The 21,448-nt window shown below is 38.4% G+C and overlaps 1 long non-coding RNA gene across 2 annotated transcripts; it reads right to left on the bottom strand.

The window, feature by feature from the left end:
* Positions 1-1,973: 1,973 nt before the first annotated feature.
* LOC146518030 (uncharacterized) lies at positions 1,974-21,032 on the bottom strand. Of its 2 annotated transcripts, none has more exons than XR_014874152.1 (3): positions 19,986-20,091; positions 16,798-17,001; positions 1,974-5,459 (listed from the first exon to the last, which is right to left on the bottom strand). It is a non-coding gene; the product is annotated as an uncharacterized LOC146518030 (long non-coding RNA). The 2 variants fall into 2 exon arrangements; XR_014874151.1 differs by lacking the exon at positions 1,974-5,459 and adding an exon at positions 20,930-21,032 and having other exon boundaries at positions 7,137-17,001.
* Between the last annotated feature and the right edge of the window lie 416 nt (positions 21,033-21,448).

The following is a 21,448-nucleotide window of genomic DNA, read 5'->3' on the forward strand; positions in this document are numbered from 1 at the left end:
TTAGGACCAAAATACATCAGTGACCTCCTGACCCAGTATGAACCTTCCAGATCCCTCAGGTCATCTGGATCCTGTTTTTTATCAGTTCCCAGTGTCAGAACCAGATACGGAGAAGCTCCAATCAGCTTTTATGCTCCACATATCTGGAACAAACTCCCAGAAAGCCTCAGATCAGCTGAAAAACTCAGTTTATTTAAATCCAGGTTGAAGACTCATCTGTTCTCAGCTGCATTTGAATAAAGCACCAAATCCACACTGTTTACTTTTAAGCTTAAATTTCAAAACTTACATTTTAACTACTGATTTTTATCTACTGTTCCTTTTCTTTTTCATTTTAAATCATGCTTTTTATTTGTTTTGTTTTTTTTAATGTCTCTGTAAATCACTTTGAATCACCTTGCTGTTGAATTGTGCTATATAAATAAACTTGCCTTACCTTGCCTTTAACCTGCTGTTGTGGATGGTACAGTGAACTGTGTTCACAGACATTGATTTCTGGAGGTGTTCCTGCCCACAAATTGTAGATGCAGTTTTTTGCGGTTTGGTTTGGTTTGTTTAATTGGTAAACTTTATGTCTAAGAAACTCTGGCACTTTAACATTTTTATACCCAGTTATTACTTTCTAAATGTTCGTCCAGCCATTTATTTTAGGTTCTAATTACTTTTACAGCCTTTTGTGATCCTCGTCTTTTTTTGAGTGTCTTATTGTGAATCCAATATGAGTTTACGAGATCAGAAAATCACTGAATATTGTTTTTATTTACATTTTACACAGCATTATAACTATTTGGAACTGAAGACTAAAACACAAAGTTTTTAACCCAAAGGGATCTTTAGTGCTGGTAATTGTTATACACAGAAAAACTTGCAGCAAGTCAACATTAAAAATGACCTTTTTTGTGGTCTAAAATATTGATTTGGAAAGAATTACACTAATTTCTAAATCAATATTTTATTATTGAATCCTCCTGGGCAACTCTCTTTCATAGTTCAAAACACTTCTTATTTATCTTTTAATCAGTCTGGATCTGCTGTGCTGACACCCAGAGCAGTGTTTCTGAGATGACCATATTAAAGATATCCAGCCTCAATGACAACATACAGAGGCGAGAGTCGGAAAAAAAAACTGAAGGCTGAGTTTTTAGCTTACAGTGTTACATATGTTAACCTCATCATTTGAAACTTTGGCCATGTTTAATATGGGTTTCCACTGTAATAACTGTATATACAACTTATTTTCAACTTCTTGATAATGGAAAGTATCTGCTGAATTTCAAAGTAAGCATCAGAATAGGAAAGATTTAAGCTGATTTAAGTGACTTTGAACATAGTATGACTGTTGGTGACAGACAGGTTGGTCTTAGCATTTCAGAAACTGCTGATCTTCTGCAATTTTCCTGCATAACCATCTCTAGGGTTTCCTCTGAGAGAGAGAAAATATCCATTGAGCAATATATAAAATCTTGACACTTGTGTATTGAGTCTCATGTGTATTTTGTCCAATATATCCACATAAAATAACTGAGAGGGCAAAGTTAAGTATTACAATAAAGCAATACTTTAAACATCTAGAATTTAATAAAAGCATAAAAAGAGATGTTGTGTAGTTTTTGTTCTGTCTTTGTCTGCTTTAGCCCATCAGAGTAGTGACATTCTATTAAAGTTTGAACTTTTTGGCCAGCCTCAATCCAAAGTAATACAGTTATATTTCAAATTTGGGTTTAGTGGCTTGGGCATGCTTTAATGTCTTTGAAGGGCTTTATAAAGACAGATAAACAAATGTGTCAGTCCAGTGGTTTTCAAGCTGTCAGAATCCAAGGCATGTCAAACAGGAAGAAAAAAATTCAAGACACTGTTGCATAAAAATGACATTTATGTCCTCTGGAATGATAGTAATTACAGTTTTCATTGTAATTTTCACTGAATGAATTTTTGAACATAACACTGACTTTTTTAATTGTAATTTACCCCTTATTAGACACTTCCCCAGTCCAATAAATGTCTTTCTGCCTTTGCTTCAGGCAAAGTTTTTCTGAAGGATCTTTAGTCTGGAAGTGTCATTTCATAATGCCTGGAACCGCATTAGCATTATTTAACTCCAACATTCAGACTGAAAACTGTTGACTTCCAGGGTCCAGCTGAAGTCCAAAAACCAGGTCGCTGTCACAATAATTTCTCCTGGCGTTATTTACATCTTAAAGTGTTTTCTCCACAAATTGATCAATTTTACCTACAAATGCCATCCCCCTTTCTATCAATCAAAGCCATTCAATTGAAGCATTATGTTCTTATACAGTAATTTTAAATTTTATTTATTAGTTGTTGCGCCCTTAAAATACTGCTCACGGGAAAAACACATAAGATAACATAGAACTACTTTTACCCAACATGAGAACTACTCATGCAAATCACTTCAGACTTAGCACTGCACTGGTTTGGGTTCTCGGCAATATACCCTCCATGTTTGAAGTAGATGGAATAAGTGTTCTTTGTGGCATCTTAAAAATTGAAGTTCAAGTTAATTAAAAATTTAAAGAGATGTGTGGATAGGTGAAGTGTATTGCAGATTTTTCTAATTATCAGTAAGCTTTATGGATAAGTACACTTATAAATGCAGAGTTCTAACTCTTATTACAGGCTTTATTTCACTTTCTTCACAGCCGTCTTTTTGAAAGACCTGCCAAGGACACTGTAAAAGTGTTCACACAGTTAGTTTAATATAAAGTGAATGAATAAGTCATTGAAGGTGAAACAAGGCAGCAAAATCAGACAAAAACATTATTTCAGGAATTGCTGCAAGACGAGATGTGTCAAGTTTCCTGTATTATAGACTCAATCCACAAATCAAATTAAATCTGCAAATTATAAAGTCATGACTGAGACCTCCTTCACAAGTTTCTGGCAGACTAGAAATACCAGAGAAAGGTTTCCTCCTTTATGAATGTTATCACCTCCGTTGATTGAATTGGAAGTAAATTTACCCTTTCCTCAGTTACAACAGTGAGTAAATGAAATTCTGTGCTCTGTTTATAAGAGCTCAGTGTTTATCTTCAGTTTATTACCGTCATTAACTCTGAAGGTATTTTGCAGGATGTCTCGTAGCGCTGAAGATGGAAGAAGAGGGCGGCAGACAGTGAGAGCCAATTGTGTGTGAATGTGATATGAAAACACACAGTTCAACCATCAGTCATGCATTTTCATCAGCTGACATTTGCTGACATTTTGCAGCTTCCCATTTATTCCAGCGTTTATAATGCAGCAAATCGATACTGTAAATATTGAGAAAACTAAGAAAAAGTGGAAGTCGAACATTTTTATGGGTTTCTATTAATCTAATCTAAATTATTAGATCATTAAATGCCTCCAGCCACATTTAATTGTTTTTAGGAGCAGAGTGTTTATCTTAATTTTGATTCCTTATACATTTTCACCCTTTTAAGGCAAAAACAGCATCTTTCTCCTTACTCTCCTTCATAACATCATTACCATGCAATATTTACTGAGGATTACATGTATGTAGAACTGAGATTTCCCTCAATTAACTTTCTCACAAGTCGAATAATATAAGAATTCATAAGGTATAAAAATAAATACATTTCCAAAGCATAGTTTCATCCACCGGTCCATCTATCCATCCAATTAATTCAGGGTCACAGGGGGTGCTGGAGCCTATCCCAGCTGCAATGGGGCAAGAGGCGCAGGGTACACCATGGACAGGTTGCCAGTCTGTCCATTCACATTCACACCTATGGGTAATTTAGAAAACACCAATTAACCTAACACCACTAACTGCATGTCTTTGGACTGTCAGCGGAAGCTGAAGTACCTGGAGAGTCCCAAGACCTTCTTGCTGTGTGGTAACAGTGCTAACCACTGTGCAACCATGCTGTCCCCATCATAATACATATCACTTACTATCACATTAATGAGCCCTGACACTGATTGTGTTAGTGTCTAGAACTACCAGAGAGAGCGATGATAATGGTGGTCTTGACTTTTATTGTTACATAACTTTAGTATATTGAAGCCATGGAAAACTTACCTCCATACTATGAATATTTACTGAGTTACAGTGGAGAAGCAGAAAAGGAAAATGCACTAAACACAAATGTCACAGCGACTGAGTGTTATCCATTGAAGCTCAGCTTCGAGAGTATGCCGTCTTATGCAATAAGAATTACCTGTGAGTGTCAATGAAGCAACAAATTACAAAGAAAGTGTTGATCAATCCTGAGATCCTCTGCAATCCAGACCCTTCTATGTGCACAAAATCCAAAGATTTGAAAGATCTTTGATCAGTATGACAGAACATTTAATCACCAGTGCTCTTTCTTCATTACACTGTTCTACTGGATTGATATCTAGTGATTGTGGAGGATATTTGAGTTCAGTGAACTTATTGCCATGTTCAAGAAAGCAGGTTGAAGTTAGCAGAACTTTGTGACATGGTGGTTTATCCTACTTGAAGCAGCCATTGGAAGATGGATACACTGTGATACACTCCTAAAGGGAATGACATGGTCAGCAACATTACTCAGGCAGACTGTGGCATCAAAACTATGCTCGGTTGTTGCTATGGGGTCAAGAAAATGTCCTCCACACCATAGCATCACTACCACCAGCCTGAATAATTGATACAAATCAGAATAGATGCTTTATTTTATGTTGTTCATACCAGATTCTGACCCTACTACTCTGAATGTTGCAGCAGAACTTGAGATCAAACCAGGAAACATTTTTCCTATCGTCTCTTCTCCACTTTTGATGAGCCCATATAAATTGTAGTCACAGTTTCCTGTTCTCAACTGGTAAAAGTGGCACCCACCCAGGCCACTCTTCTGCTACCGTACCTCATTTGCTTCAAGGTTTGATGTTTTGGCCATTCAGAGATGCTCTTCTGCTTACTTTGGCTATAACAAGTGGTTATTTCAGCTATTGAGTTCTGGTATCAGCAAGACATTTTAACCCAGAAAACTGTTGCACTGGATATTTTTCTCATTTTTAGACCATTCTCTTTAAACACTAGAGATGGTTTTGCTTCAGCTGTTCTCTTAGTCATGTCTACATGCCTAGATGTTGCTGCTATGTGATTGACTGATTAGATATTTGTGTTAATGTGCAGTTCAAAACGCGTACCTAATAATGTGACCAGCGAGTGCATATAGAAAACTGCAGACGTCATTACCTTTGTTTACACAAACTCATCTTTTTGTATTTGTTTGTTTTTAATCCAGCTTGTTTTTTGAGGTCTCTTTGTCTTTTAGTTTTAATTTTGGTTTGGAGTTCACTCCTCTTTCCTCACTCTGGGTTTTAGGGCTTCATCACTCAACTGTGCATTACCTGCATGCTTGGCTTGAGCAGTAACTTACCTGCTGGGATGTCTACCTGTTCCTGGAGGTCATTCCCTCTGCGAACAGGTGGACAGAATGTGATCAGCCCCCTCAGCACTTCCCTGTAGCCTGTGGAGCAGGATGCGCATTTTAAGCCAAATCACTCTGGTTCTATGCCCATTGCACACATTTGAGCCTTGTTTATCCACGAGTTTTTCATAAAAAGTCAGGCAGGTAGCAAATAAATTAACTTTTTATTTCATTCATGACAAATTTATCCAAGCCCATTTTTTGCTATCTAGCAGGTTAAGTGAAAGGCATTAGGAATGCGTTGCGAGCCTTTACTTATCACACTGTGCACCGTATTTTAAGAGTACTTCCACATTTAGGCCAACATCCAGCTTTTTTTCTATTAAAGAGGGCTTTGAAAATCTTTGAATATGTTTGACCTTCTTTACTGGAATTCATTTGCATCTGGCTTATTGGATGAAAGTAATTCTGTGTGCTCCATAAATTGGCATTTTCTTGTCACAGTTAAAAAATGGCAAAATATTCAGCAGGAACTGAGTGGAACCTTCCCTGAGGCTGCAAATTAATGTGAGGAAATACAAAACTGTATTTTTAACTAAGATGCGATGAGTGAGTGTGTTTCAAAAAAGGTGAAAATGCATGAAAATGTATATCGTATCCATTCAACCATGAGCTCGGCGAGATTTCAGAAGTTGCCCCTCTGCAGATGTTCCATGTGTCGTCTATTGAAACCTCAGCACAAATGTCGGAGGATATTTTAGTTAATTTGTGCATTAAGGAGTGTACCGGAGACTGTGAGTGATAATAATTCATAATTTGGTTTCTGAAAATGACTGCTGATGAGTTTGACTTGGGTATACATTGGACCCTGGCACAGTATAATGCGTAGCACTGATTAGATCTCTGCAGGGTTTCTCTCACTTTCAGCCTTATTATTGGATTCTTTCACAATACACAGGGTGGATGAAGCCTGTGCTCAGAATAGAGTTTAATGTGCAGTGTCTCTGCCTTGGCAAAGGAAATCATTGCACAGTGGCTGAGCAAATAAAAGGAAGCAAGTCAGAGGGAAAATGCTTCAGCATCAATCCCTGTTTTTTTTCACAGTGAAGAACCATTGTTGTTTCAGTGCTAATATATAAAACAAAACAAAGAAAGACTTTAAGGTATAAACTTCATCTTTGCTTGTAGAAAGACAGAAAACTGAGCTACATTTTAGATGTTTATATTATTTTTTTTTGCTAATCATCACTAATTAGTGGTGATGGCAGGGGGCTTTTCAGTACAAACAACCTAAATTTTAACCACTGGCAGAAAACTGAGGCTGTTGATATTTAGCATGCATGTGTTGCTTCTGCATAAACCTTAGATTAGCAGATCAGCATACTCACATTCACTATTCACATACACTAACCTAAAAAGTACAGCTGAGACTAATGCGAATATCAAAAACAAAGTGTTAAACGAAATAAGTAATTTTACAGAAAAGCACTAAATTTAAAACGTTGTTAAGTTTTCACAGTTAATTTTGAAGAGAACCTGAATTTTTATGCCAGACTTTATGGCCATGCTTACTTGTGTCAAAACATTTTACTGAAAAGCATCAAAGGCTCACGAGTGCATCCTCTAGGCATAAATACTGTTTCAGTCTTGGGTTTTTTTTCCCCAACTGTGGCTCAGGAGGTTGTCCACTAGTTGAACAGTTGAATTTGATAGCCGGATCCTCCAGTCTACATGTCAAAAGGTCCTTGGGCAAGATACCGAACTCCTAAAACATGATGTGTGTCGGATAGTGAGTTTTTTGTATCTAGGGTACTGTGCAAAAGTCTTGAGCCTCACCTCGTTTCTTTATATTTTGCAATGAAAATGGGAAATGAGTGCAGTGGTTTTTGTTAAACATGTGAAAGCATAGATGGCAATACAGTGCATAAAGAAAAAACAGAGCTTGTATAATTCCAATGAGCTTTAAAGTCAGTGTTTCTTATGTCCATTTTTCAGCACACTCTGAGCTCTCAGGGAGCTTTCTTGTAATTTCTTTAAGTAGTCTTCTGAGATAGTTCTCCAGGCATATTGACAGGCTTTTAAAGCTCTGTCTTGGCTGGCTTTTTGTTCTGTTGAGATGATCTCATACTGCTTCAGTAATGTTGAGGTCCAGATTCTGGGAAGGCTAATCCACGACTGATGTGCAATTGTGTGTTTTTCTATCCGGGTATACATGAACTGCATCGGTGGTTTGTTTGGGATGATTGTCACATGCTTAAAACTGTTGCTGTTGCTTCCCAATTGGTATTATGTGGTAGATCAAAATCTGATTGTACTATGTTCATAATTCCCTCAATTTTGACAAGATCCCCAGCACAAGAGGCTACACCTTATTTTTCAGTGGCTGTAGACAATCACCGTTGTACCTCTCTCCTGACCTCCTCTGTACATAATGACAACAATTTGAACGAAATATTACAAATCTGGACTCATTGTGACTGGTTTTCAGCCCAGTTCTTGTGAAATTTGCCACAACTCATCCTTTTCCCCTGTTTTCCCTCCTTCTTGACAGCCACCCTTCCCCTTAGACCATTTCTGCTGAGGCTTTGGTGAGCATTGGCCTCATCATCGAAAGAGAAAGAATTAATTGAGAGAAAGAGCTAATACTACATATATTTAGCATGGCAAAGATAAGAAACAACCCAGTATTTTAAACTAATTTACTCATTGTCTGTGTTTAAGTAATTACCTTACATATTACCCCACTATATCATCTGATATAGTGATAAATTAATATCTGACTATTCATATATCCAAATAACATCACAGAAAGTACTTTTGTACCTTCATATGTTGTGAATTGATATAAACTGAACCATCCAACACTGGTAAATTATGGAATTCATGACTTACAGTGTTCCTTTTTTCACTAGGGAAGCAATGATGGAGGGGGTACAGGCATTTCTGGAAATCTACTTGGACAGCAAACAACACAAGACCAGTAGCTCAGTTCCATATGTTTTGTTTTTCATGCTGTGGTCCACTGTAGGCAAAAAACTTCTGGATGAATGATACTAAAAGAATTAGTAAGCGTATTAAAAAGGCCTGGGGTTGGAGCAAGACAATGCACATGCAGCAGACAGGAGGATCACCAGAGAAGCACACTCTGCAAAAGACTAGTAGTAAAATGCTCCACTGAATATAAAAAAAAAATCATTTTAATCCTCTAACCAATCTGGTTGTATAATTCCTCTTTCAATTTTAATGTTTTAAAATTTCATATATTTAATTTATGATTTCTTTCTTTCTTCATTAAGTTGTACAGCTTACAAAGTCTCACATCTGCGAGAAAAAAAAATTGTATTCTAATTCTTGCAATGAAACCATGACAACCTCCTCGTCACTGCCACAATAACAAAAGGCAGTAATGAGTTAAAATAATTAATCTCTTGTCTATAACAAGAAGGAGAAATATTCTGTGTATTCTGTGTGTCTTCGTATACAAAAATCTCTGGTATCTGGGTGCTGAGGAATCTCAAATGAAAAATATTTCTATAATAAAAGTAATCAAAATACATCAAAAACATCCCTGCAGGTTGTTTTTCATCTGCCTGCTGTCATATATGCTTTAAATATTACAGCTCTCACATCTACCTTTTGGGCACCTTGCCATGAATGCACTTCACAGATAAAATATCTCTGATAAACACTGTGTCTGTCAGTGTTTTCTATTAATCACAACCCCCCCAGAATAATTGTTTAAGTTAATATAATGCCATTTTTGTCCGTGACAAACCTATAGATAAGAAAAGTGAACAGACGAGTCTTTAAATGTCATTTTCAGCACCACAGATAGCTCTCCTCACTCATCTTCTCCCATGCAGCACTTTGAAATTGCTAGTCTAAAGCAATCACAAAAGTTTTGATGAGTATATATATCTGCTTTTGCAGAGCTCTGATGTAACACATTTGCCCACAGAAACAAGAAAACACACACCTGAGGCCAAATCCATATTTCCTTTTGGTGGAAAATAATTACCCCTCTGACAGGCCCCGTCCAGCCCTCATATCCCACTATCATCCTGCAGTTCCTTATCTGGTTTGAGGTTTGAATTAGGTGGTGCAATGTGCACATTTTCAGAGGTGAGGCCAGCTTGTGTTTGCTGTCACACAGAGTCACTGCAGGAGAGATGATGACCCATGCACCATGCTCCACTGAAAGCCCTAATAAGCGTACCCGGCACCCGCCACGAGGAAGATCTGCAATATCAACCATCCGATCGGCAGGTCAGATGGGATTTGTATTCTGAGCCTTGTCTGATGAATGAATCATTTCCTCTCATCTGTCTCTCAAAACACACTGTGTCCAAAGGCTGGATTGTGGAGCACATCAAATACAGACATGGATGTGAAGGGAGGGGAAAACACAGCCACAGAGCTGCCGTGAATATATGAGAAACGTCTTCAGGGAGAAACATGTGGAGGGAAAGAAAAATGGATTTACATCGGATGTCTTCAGAGATATTTTCTTGGAGTTGTTGCAAGTCTACAGGCATTATTTCAAGTGAAATGGCAATTTAACTTCATAACTTCATTTCCTCTCCCTCTGTGTCCTTTTCTGTCTCTCTTTAAAGCTCATTTATCTTAATTAGTGTCTTAAAGCAATTATTCTTTGCAAGCTGAGTGATTGTATTTTTGCCTGTCACAGTAGCTTCCTGTTAGTGTTTGGCTGGATTTCAAGCAGGATTTGTCGTATTGCTCAGTGGGACATATTATTAGACAAGCCCCTCTCCGCTATATCCCAGATCTTCAGGATATAGAGATTGTTTAGACACTGTTTTTTTCCTGAAGAGAAATCCACACAACTATTTATTTCCATTGCATTTTATGAACATTTCACATAAATTCTACTTTCTTTAAAGAAATACCAGAACATTTTTGAAAATATATTTTTTAGAAGAAGTAGATGAGAGGAATGATCCAAGGCGAGCCTTTGTATATATTCATGTCAGGATTTGCAGGTTAAGGACCCAAATTCAGGGGTCAAAACACAGGCAGAAATAACAAAAAGAAAACCTTTTATTAAGTTTAATGCACAAGTCCAAAAATCCACCTGGGCAACAGAAACTCAAAAGGCATCAGAGGAACATGGAACAATGAAGGCTAGAAACACAGATGCTCAGACAAAGTATAATAATACCTCTTGCAATCTCTTGATCACAAGCGTTAATCAAGGGATTGCAAACACGCGGGAGTGTAAGGAGGCATGCCTGAAAATAATCCCGACAATAACTTAGCAATTTTTTTTTTTTTTTAAGAACAAGAGTGAGAGCACAAAATAAAGCAGGAATTAACTAAAACAGAGACGAGCAAAATTAACGAGGTACAAGGGGACTTGAATGATACTCTGAAAGATTTCTAAAGTATAAAGGCAAAACCTGAACTAACATAATTAAAATAAATGACCAGAAGACTCCTAATAATATGAGTTTCCCAAAACATTCTTGAAATATAGCAAAACTTGCAGGTATAACAGTTGGTTCCCTTATCTCCGCACAAAGGCTCGAAGTGATTTGAGATTTCTACCATGGCTATGTTCAAAATTCATAAAATCGTTGAAGTTTTGTAAGGATTAAACCAAGCAACAACCACCAGGAGTGAAAAATTAAACCCAGGCAAGTGTCGAAGACTGCAGTTTCAGGAATAGCCAAAGATGAGTCAGTTCTACTACTACAATAAAAAAGGCGGTATGTGAAGGTGATTTTCTTTTTTCTTTTCTTTTGTAAAACTCAGCTGCTTAAACTGCATTTTTAGAGGCAGAGCTGCTTTGTATTAGGTTGTCAAGTAGACCACTAACTTCCTGTTAGTGTCACCTCAGCTATCTGAATAACTGATCTGTACCTGCTGAGTATGTTTAACCTCCTAGGACCTGGCGTCCACATATGTGCACATCACATTTTGGGTTATTTAGACCAAAATACTCAATTTTGCTCTACAAGGGCCTGATGTCCACTTACGAGGACATTATACTGCAACTGTTCTATCGAAATTTTAAACGAATATCCTCATAAGTGGCTCTCATTTTTCTCAGAAACGAAAATTAGGTAAAAAAATAAAAAATTAGTCATTCTTCATTTTTACATTCATCAGGTCCCAGTCAGCCCAAATATCAAAGAGAAATTAAAAATGCATGCTGTGGAAGAGTTCGGGTCTTAGGAGGTTAAAGGTCTTAATGCAGTTTTCTAACAAAAGGCAGAAGATGTTTGTGCACAAGTCTTGATGAGTGACATTTCAGTTCACATTTGCATGTTGGTTTGGCACTAGATAACAAGTATCTCTGTCTATGTATTTTGCTAACTATGCTTGCTAGCATATAACTTCACACACCACCCACTTGTCTAAATATGGTAACTACTCAAACAAAAAAAAACAGTCAATGAGGTCACAGTGCCGCTTAAAATCTATGGATTAAGATACAAGATGTAAATTCATGTAAATTGTGCTTTAAAGGTGCTTTTCAGCAAATTTTGGCAAACTTTAACCTTCTGAACTGAGCCATAGTAGCCATTTTCAGTCACTGCTCTAATCAAAGTGGCTTCTTGTCATAACTTCATATGTACCACAAAAACTATGATGGCTAAATTAGGCAGTGATTTCAAGCCCACTGGGATGGTATAAAAGGTGAATGTGAAGTGGCAGGAATGAAAATTAGCATTTCCAAATCCGAGGCCATTCTCAGCCAGTGAGGGATGACAAAATTAAGGACTTTAAATATCTCATTCTCATCTGTCTTAGTCTTATTCACGAGTGAGTGGCGAACGGAGTGTAAGATCGACAGATGGATTGTTGAAGCGTTAGCAATAATGTAGACGCTGTATGGGTCTGTTGTGCAAAGAGAGGGGTGAGTGTGAAAGCAGGGCTGTCGGCTTAGCAGTCGATTTATGTTCCTACCCTCACCTATGGTCACATGCTTTGGGTAACAACTGAAAGAATAAGATTATGGATACAAGCAGTAGAAATGAGGTTCCTCCAAAGGCTGCCTGAACTCTTCCTTAGAGATAGTTGAGACGGTCAGTCAGAGTAGAGCTGCTACTTCTTCATATCGAAAAGAGCAAATTGAGAGGGTTGCAGGATGTTCTACTAGAAAGAGGTCCCAGGGCAGACCCATGACACACTGGAGAAATTATAACTCTTGACTGGCTTGGATGAGCTGAAGGAGGCGGCAGGAGAGAGGGAGATCTGGACCTTTTTGCCTAGACTGAGGCCCAGATTGGCTTCAGAAAATGGTTGGATGGAGGGATTTATTTTTAATTCTGATTTTTCATTTAGTTGTACAGCTTCCACAACTGTGACAAAAGAATTTCTCTTTGAGGATTATTAAAGTCATTCTAATTCTTATTCATACTTGAGCAGCAATTCGAATGCAGCAGTGAGGTTTGAAAAAACTGAGAGTTGGACACAGTTATGGTTTTGGTCTTTTCATGGGATTTATTAAAAAAAATGGGGAACAGCACTAGATTTATCCTTTAAAGCAAATTTGATATGCCTGGTTTGAAATAGCAGGTACATCGCAGTGACTCATCAGCATATAAACACATGCTGCAGTTCTACAATTAACATAGGATTACATGCCTTAATCACAGGATTTCGAGCTTTGACTAGCCCTAAATGATGATCAACTTCTGATGCTGCTTTTCTCCCACAATAGCTTCTACGATTCGACTAATCCCTCGTTTTCTCTGCTAAGTTGTGCCAACGTATTATCAAAGGTTAAACCACATTGCAGACACATGAAGCCTGTAGAATTTAAATTGTAGTTGAGGTTGTGTGGGGGAGCTAACGAGAAGTGAGAGATTACCACAGTTATTGGCCATGATCGGGTCAACTGGAAGGTAGCTTGGCTGAGTTAAGCCATGATGTTTGCCAGTGAAAGACAGAGGATGGGGTTAAACCAGCACCAGAAGCTCCTACATGTCTCTGTGACAAGCAGACATGCTTTGGGTCATACACGGTGGTAATTCCCAGAAAGGTCACACAAAATGACACCTACCAGCATTAAGCCTGGCCCTGCTTTCTCCTCAGAGCTGTAATCTGTCTGATTCGTCTCTCTAGCACTGCTTGTGTCATCGCTCACACTGCTTTCATCCTCACTAATGCCACCTCTGACAACAAGAGGGCAAGAAGGGCAAGCTCTGTCACATTCCTCGGACGTAATGTTTCTCCAGCTATATCGTATCCGACTCGAAGGCAGAATCTCACGCTGTGTGTAACGCCAGGGAAATCGATGAGAATGGATTTCACAGCGAACGTGTGTAACTTTCTATTATTTTCTTTTATTACCTGAGGAGGAACAGTATGTCAAGGATTTATTATGGCGTTAGCATTACAATGCTAAAGCAATTTAGTCAAGTCCAGCAGTAAATTGGCTTGTCACATAAGATAGCGTCGCCAAAATGAACGAAAAATGCCAGGGAGCACATTAAATTAGGAATGATGGGACTTATATTAACATTTAAATGAGATGGTCATGGTCCAGTGGGATCACAAGTTTTGCGTGTTTATGGTGTGGAATGATGTATTGCGAGGAAATCAGAAATGAATTTCAGTGTGGTATTACATGCCTATGGTTGTTCTTTACACAGCAGCGGTTTCCTTCTAAATCGTATCATGATGAAACTGATGTGATCACTAATCATTATGATAGGCCCATTAACAACTGCTGTAGTGCAGTATATAAACAAGAGGAAAGCAGCAGCAGATAGACTTCTGTTTTCCATCTCTGTGTTCTCCATATATCCGCTGCTTGTATGAGAAATGCTGTCATTGTGTGTGTGTGTGTGTGTGTGTGTGTGTGTGTGTGTGTGTGTGTGTGTGTGTGTGTGTGTGTGTGCGTGTGTGAGAGAGAGAGAGAGAGAGAGAGAGAGTATTTCGCTAAAATCAGAGCTCCCAATTTTTTCCTTCTGCAGCTCCACCAGGCTATAAGCAATCACAGCAAAACACGTCCAGAGGGGACAGGGAAGGAAAATGAAAGCAGCACATACAGGCAATGACCTTTGCAGACTCCTAGCATGATAAATGTCAAAGGTTTTCTGTTTTTAATTTGTCAGAGTTTCCAAAGGAGCCTGACCTATGCCTACTTTCAGCCACGTTGTTCCCATCACAGCAGGCGCTGAAGCGGCACCTCAAAACCTATTACTGCCCGCCTTTGCTGAGGCTGGCACTGTCAAAGCTGCAAATTAGCCCATTTGCAACCTTTCATAATGCACTGTAGCAAGGAACAGCATGTTTTTCTCAGGGAGGGCTAATGCTGAACAATGTAACGTACTGCAAATGTGACATATTGCAGACAGACCACAGAATATACATTTAGATTTGTCAGGTGTCACTTTTGTGCTGTTCTGCAATCCATTATGCTTTCTTAGCAGGTTTTGACCTTTTTACGTTTCACTGTTGATACAGAAAAACAGCTTTGGTGTTCATAAATGTACACACATCTATAAATACCATCATCAATAAGAATTTAAAGCTGATATCTGACAACTCTTTCACAGCATCCTTAAATCAATAAGAATACGCTATTGTTTATATCCAGTCGAAAAAAGTTTCTGCTGGAATGTCTTTGCCTTGATCTCACTTCTGGGAAACAAAAAAAATACTAAAATTATTTCTGTTATTTTCCTGCAGCTTGTCGTCTTTTCAAAGTGTGATTCCATTATTTTGAAAGAGTAATGGTGCAGCAACAAAGCAACAAGAGATTCAGAGGTCAAAACTAAGGACACACTGGCAGATAAACTCAGGAGGACATAACTTTTGTACAACAGACTGGGCAGAAATCCAGGAGACTCATATGTTTGAATCAATAGCTGTCATCTCCGTGCTGTACTCCACTAATACATTTTTGTGAAAATGGGAACCTGGTGAAAAAATTTTTTTTCCTTGATGATGTGACTTGTGCATTGTCTGGCCATATTGCTGGAACAATAACATAATTATACAGAGCCCCTACGGCTCGCGATGGGAAATGTTTTCTTAACTACTTCTGCGATGCTGCACAATATGGTTTGCATTTCCCCTACCCATATGCACAGTTGGCAGGTTGTTACAGTCCAGTTTTAATACACTGCGAGTTTGCGGAAATGCTTTTGAAATACTACAGAAAATAGAGATGATCCAGTGATGCAATTATTGCATGAGCTGCCCAGCCCAGCTGCTGTGGTTGAAGCTGTAAACGTGGTTACTGCTCAGATAACCGCTGCCTCTGTGCCCGTTTTAAACAACCTCAACATCAGCTGGTGAGAGAGCTGGGTAAACCAGCCCCTAGAGTTATATTCCAAACTGCAGTGGTACAGATTGGAGCTTTTAGTAGTCACAGCTGATGGTGCACCAAACTCGCACCATGGTTTTGTCCATTATTGCATTTCGGTTTGTTGAAGCCACATGGCAGCTTTATAGAATTTAGATATATTTTATGAGTAGCAAACCAGATCAACAATTAATGATAGGGTGAAAACCAACCTTGTTTAAAATCGGTAAATTTTTCACAGATATAACGATGGTCTGGAAAATTGTCTTTGGAATATAGTAAGTGGTCACTGCAAAACATTTCATAATATTTCCTTACTGCAAAAATGTTTAGCAGGTTTTATGTCATGAATTCAAGCTCAAAACAAAGAGGTTTTGAGCTTGATGGAGGCACAAAAAAGGCCTTAATATTCCTCTGCTCAGAATTACATTTGAGTCATTAAATCCATTCGTCCTAGGGTTATGCCCCTAGCATGGGTGAAATACTTAATCTCTAAGAGATTGAACTACTATGAATGCACAGTATGTTAACGATGAAATGCTTCAAAGTACTGATATTTGTTAATAGACTACAATTTAGTTTAACAGAAGAAAAAAAAATATATACAAGTAAAATTGTTATTCAAAGATTAATTACTAAGGTCTGTATTTTATATATGATTGTATTTATTTTTTGAAGAACAGAGCTCTACAGCTAAGAGACATGATGACTGATTTTTGAAGTGGAAGCAGAGCCAAGGAGTCGTTCCCAAAGCTTTCTTTGTTCCTGTCTTGCAGTGCGTGATCAATGAATGGCTAGTGATCGTTAAAAGACCTACTGGTCGATTCCGCATTAGACTCCATCTTCCTTATTAATGGACTTTTCTGTTTCTGCCTCCGCCTACCCTATTTCTAAAAAGCAGGATTGTATTTTCACATGAAAGCGTTGGTGAGTGGTGATCTCGCTTTATGTGAATGCCGCTCAGATGTCGGCTTTAGCTGCCAGATGGAGTTTCAAAGGTGTTGGAAAACAACAACACGAAGCCACGTTGCATTTCTGATCATGTATTATGAAGGCCTGATCAGTGCAGTGCAGCTTAGCAGTTGGGGTCAGAGTGTAAAAACATCTATGGAGTTTTAGGCAAATGATAAAAAAGATGAAACCATGAAAACTCACCTTCTGTCTAAAGTAGCAGATCTCGTCAGTATGCAACAAGGCTGCAGTATGCTGACCTTCATCATGCAACCTGAACTCCTCTCCCCTTCTGAGGCTTGATGTGCTGCCGGCTTGGACATTTTCCAAGGTCAGGTGGAGGGCCTTGGTCCTGTAGGGAGGTGATGAGGTGATGTTTCCAATGCCCTCTACTGTTAATGAGTGCATCTAGAGGGAACGCAGGAGGGTATAGCTAAGGTGGAGAAGTTCAAGTAAAAGAGCCTCGTGTGTGCGTGACTATTTGTGTGCAAGTTGAGAGGTTGATGGTAGAAGGGACGTAGAGCATATGAGTACATAGAGGGAACCATAATTTTAAATGACAGAGATAAAAATCAATAATTTATAGTTTTATTATTTTACGTTATTGCCAAGGTAATGTTTTTAAAATCCTCTAAAAAATTTAGCATCATGGAAAATGGAGTTTTTCAAACATATATTGCCTTGGTGAAGATTAAGACTTGTTGCTTATGACCATCCATCACAAACTGTGCTAATCTACAGTGACATCTTATTTTCTTTAAAGGGTGTTTTGCATGTTGTTTATAGGGGTGTGAAGTGCCATGTGTAGCATGGGAGGAGCAGTTTGTTGTCACTAGTGTATCTTTTTGCTGGTTTATTGTTTCTGGTTGATGTCTTTACTTATATAAAAAATTAAATATATATATTTTGTTGGGGAAAAAAACAAACATATTCATAACAGATTATGTTTATTAGGAACAGCGCTGCGAGAAACCACTCCTGACTAGCACTGCCCATCAATTATGTTCCAGGACACAAATTTAGAAATTAACATCAGAATAGTTTTCAAATACAAGGATGAACACAGCTGTGCAGTTGGGAGAAAGAAGCTGGCAGTTCTTTAAAAGCTAATCTGGCACTGCTGCTGTGCCATTGATCGTCTGGCTTACTGTGGCGCTCCTCCAGACAAATGAGTCAATACATTATTCAGTGCATTGAGACTCTTACAAAACCTGTGACACTGGAAAAAACTAGTGTCCTCAACTGCCTATTTTCCTCGAGTATCGTTACAATCATGAATGGAGCCACTGATTTGCACTTCAAATTGCCTCTCTTCTGTGTGTGTTTGTGTGTTTTAAATGATGCGGGCTTCAGTGATAAGTAATCTTATGTTATGCTGCATGAATACAGTCCAATAAATGATTCAACACTGCTGGTTAGGAGGCAGGTATTATATGGTGACAGCACATATAAAGACATAAATATAATAATCATCATGAGACACATTGTTTTTGCTTTTGTAGTGAAGTTGCTCAAACAGCTCTTACACCCTCCAGTCTCCTTATTATATGTAAGCGCCTTGTGTTTTTATTGTTTTGGGGTTTTTTGGTCTTCTTTGCCTGGACAATTTTGTTACTCAACTGTTTCTGAAGTGTGATGTGAAAGTGCTGGAAGAATTGTTTCCGTGCAAGCATTTCACCATTTGTTTTGTTGAGATACACCAATTAGGATAATATAAGGCGAGTCGTGACTAGAGCTGTGCTGATGTGATGCCTGTCAAAATATGTGGATTTTTTTTTTTTCAGGTTCCTTAGACCTGTTCTGTAAATATATTGCTGCTTCACGCTACCGATCATCACTATGAACATGTACCTTTTATGCAGAACCAAGGACACTTAAAGTGAGGCTGGAGTACCAAATATTTAATGTGGGCAAAGCGTGCACAGTCGGTATAAACAACAGTAGTTCTGCATGTTTATGTAAAGCTGGATCACAAACAGGTCACATGGTGAGCTTGCTTTTATTAAGATTTGTTTATCCAGGTAACAGCAAATTATAAAATAGCTGGCTGGTTTCTGGGTTGAGATGCAGAATGTAATGAATCTGCCATCCAGTGTGTTGTGTATTCTTCTACGTACTGCGGGGAAATATAGCAATATAACAGCTTCATGCAACCATGATGCTCTACACTGGCATTGTTCAAGCTGCCCCTTTGTTTCAAATACTTTAAAAAAATCAACAGGTGGCGCCCTCTCCTTCCCCTGGAGGTACACTGTTTGATGTCCTTATAGCACCAAACAGCAGCTCAAAATTCAGAACTCACGGCAAATGTTCTGAACACAAAACACAAAATTAAGCTGGCTGGACTTTTTGGGGGATTTAGGGTCTCAACGGGGCAACCACAACAGAACCAGCAAGTGTGCCTTTAATTTGTGAGGTTGTTCACATCAGCAGACCATGGAAAGCAGACTTATTCTAGTCTCTGGGCTACAGTGTGCTCCTGCAATACTGTGATACTCTCAACTCATATAAACTCTGATATGACTGTGTGAGTGTTCCACTCGTGTCTTTTGTAATTACTCTGACAGCAGCTGCATGATACACAGAGGATTCATCAGATCTATTATTCAGCTTTAAGTGGGTGGAGTGACACCACTTATTCTGAAAAAGCTCAAGGAAGCTCAATTTTTCATAATATGTTGCAGGAATACTCCTTATTATCACATACCAGTAACTCCCCACTCTGGGCAATTTGTCATCCCATATACTGTATGTATGTATGTATATCAAAGAACCATGAGATGCATTCGAGTACTATGTAAAAACATATAAAGTGTACAGAAATATGACTGTCCGAGATTTTGTACTGTTACATTCAGTATGGTGCCAAAGATGCATGATGTTCTTGTCATTTTACTCAAATGTGATTTTCCTCTTAAACTACATGTGCAAAGGGGGCTAGTGGAGAGATGAGATACGTGTGGCTGTTGTGTCAGCACATGCCCACCATTGTGCAACTTTACAAGGTCTGTTGCTCTAAGGCACCGATAGCAATCTAAGGCTGTTTAAAAGAGCAGTCATAAATGTCTCGTACAGCTTTGAATTTAGAGTTGAGTTAGAACACCCTCCTTCTTTTAGGGCCTTTGTGAAATTTACTAAGATGAACAAACATATTGAAAGATGGATTGAGGCTTACTGCATAAAACTAGCGACGTGAAATAAACAACAATATTCAACCAGAATGAGTCATAGAATTCAGACTGCGGAAATGAGTGACTCTACGGTGGCCCTCTGCAGGAACCTCACAGCAACAGTAGCAACTACAGAACAGCGCTGCAATTTGAGTAATAGCTCAACAAAACCCCCTGAAGGGAGAATTAAGGAGGTGGGCATGATGTGCACAAGCTAAGTACCTCAACATACTGTTACTGCTGAGATGTCGTTCTCTGCAGGCTTGCTCCATCTTGTCTGCATTCCACAGCAAACTCAGGGTAGTGGCTTGTGGAAAATTCCACCTTTCTGGCATTTAGTGGGAAAGATGAGAAAGATAAGGGCAAAATCCTAACGTCTACTACAGTGTAACATTTGAAAGGAACACTTTACCATCTAAGGAAAGCATCCCTTTTGTCACTGCTAACCCAGCTATTCAGTACTACCGGCTAATTAGCTTATAAAAGCACAAAGAGTGGAAATAAAGGCGAAACTTAGCAGTAAGAAAATTCACATGTCAGCACCCCGAATTAACACATTACTTCTCATTTGTATAATATAAATCAAAACTGAAGTGTATGCTGTATACATCCAAGAAATACAGCATATAATCCCTTTGAAACCACAACCTGTGGTTTTCACACTTTGGATTGGATTGGCACAGATTAAATAAGCAAGATATAACACGTTCACGGGTGACAGAATATTTACCCACCATTAATTACCACAGAGATATAGTTTTAGTCTAATTTGACTCTGGGAAAGAAAGCAAATAAGAAGCATGTTTTCTTCCAAAATATTACTAACTTGATTCATATTGTACATCCATCAATTCAAATTTTAAAAAGAGACACACAGTACTCAACTGCATCTTCATTGCATGGGCACTAGTGATAATGGTAGCAATAGCATTAGCTGTCTTCAGCGTGGAAAATGGAATAATGATCAATATTGGATCCGTTTTTGTGTGCTTTAAAAATACTATGGCAGATTGTAAAGCTCTAAAAGGATTATGGTTACAAAGTTATCCATAACACCACATGGACTGGACAGGCAACCAGCTTTGACAGGGGACATTTGGCTCTCATTTATCTTAATAAAATACATTTAAAAAATGAGTAGAGAGTCCATTAATGTTGTCACTTACATGCACAGTTGAGGTCACACACAGGATCTGGGTCTCAGTCTTTTTTTTAAGCTGGTAAAATGAACAGAGTTTAAAACTAGTGACTGATTTGGCAGGTCTGACACCTTCTCAGTTAAAAGCTTTGGTTGTACAGGCAGTGTATTTGGGGTCATTCTTATGTGGTTGGGTGAAGGTAAGCGATGAGATTGGTGGAGCTACTTTGTACATACAGTGGTTTAAAAAATGCGCACACTCTGGATTCTGTTCTGCTGCTGCTTAGATCTATTGCAATGTCATAAAAGGCAAGAAAGCCTGTTCCTGAAATGTTCATACATGCAAGCCATGACATGACCACCTCTATGTTTATGATTGCGAGTTGTTATCTTGCTACACAATGAATTTGAGGCCATTATATATGCCATACGTAAATACATAAGTCTAATTATGCAAAGTGCCTCAGGTTTTTCACAGTACTAAACAATTCAAAGTCAACATTTAAGCCAATTAATTTTATATGCCTTATTAGACTATATTTAAGAT

Source organism: Neolamprologus multifasciatus, chromosome 5, assembly GCF_963576455.1.
Source record: "Neolamprologus multifasciatus chromosome 5, fNeoMul1.2, whole genome shotgun sequence".
Classification (NCBI taxonomy): Eukaryota; Metazoa; Chordata; class Actinopteri; order Cichliformes; family Cichlidae; genus Neolamprologus; species Neolamprologus multifasciatus.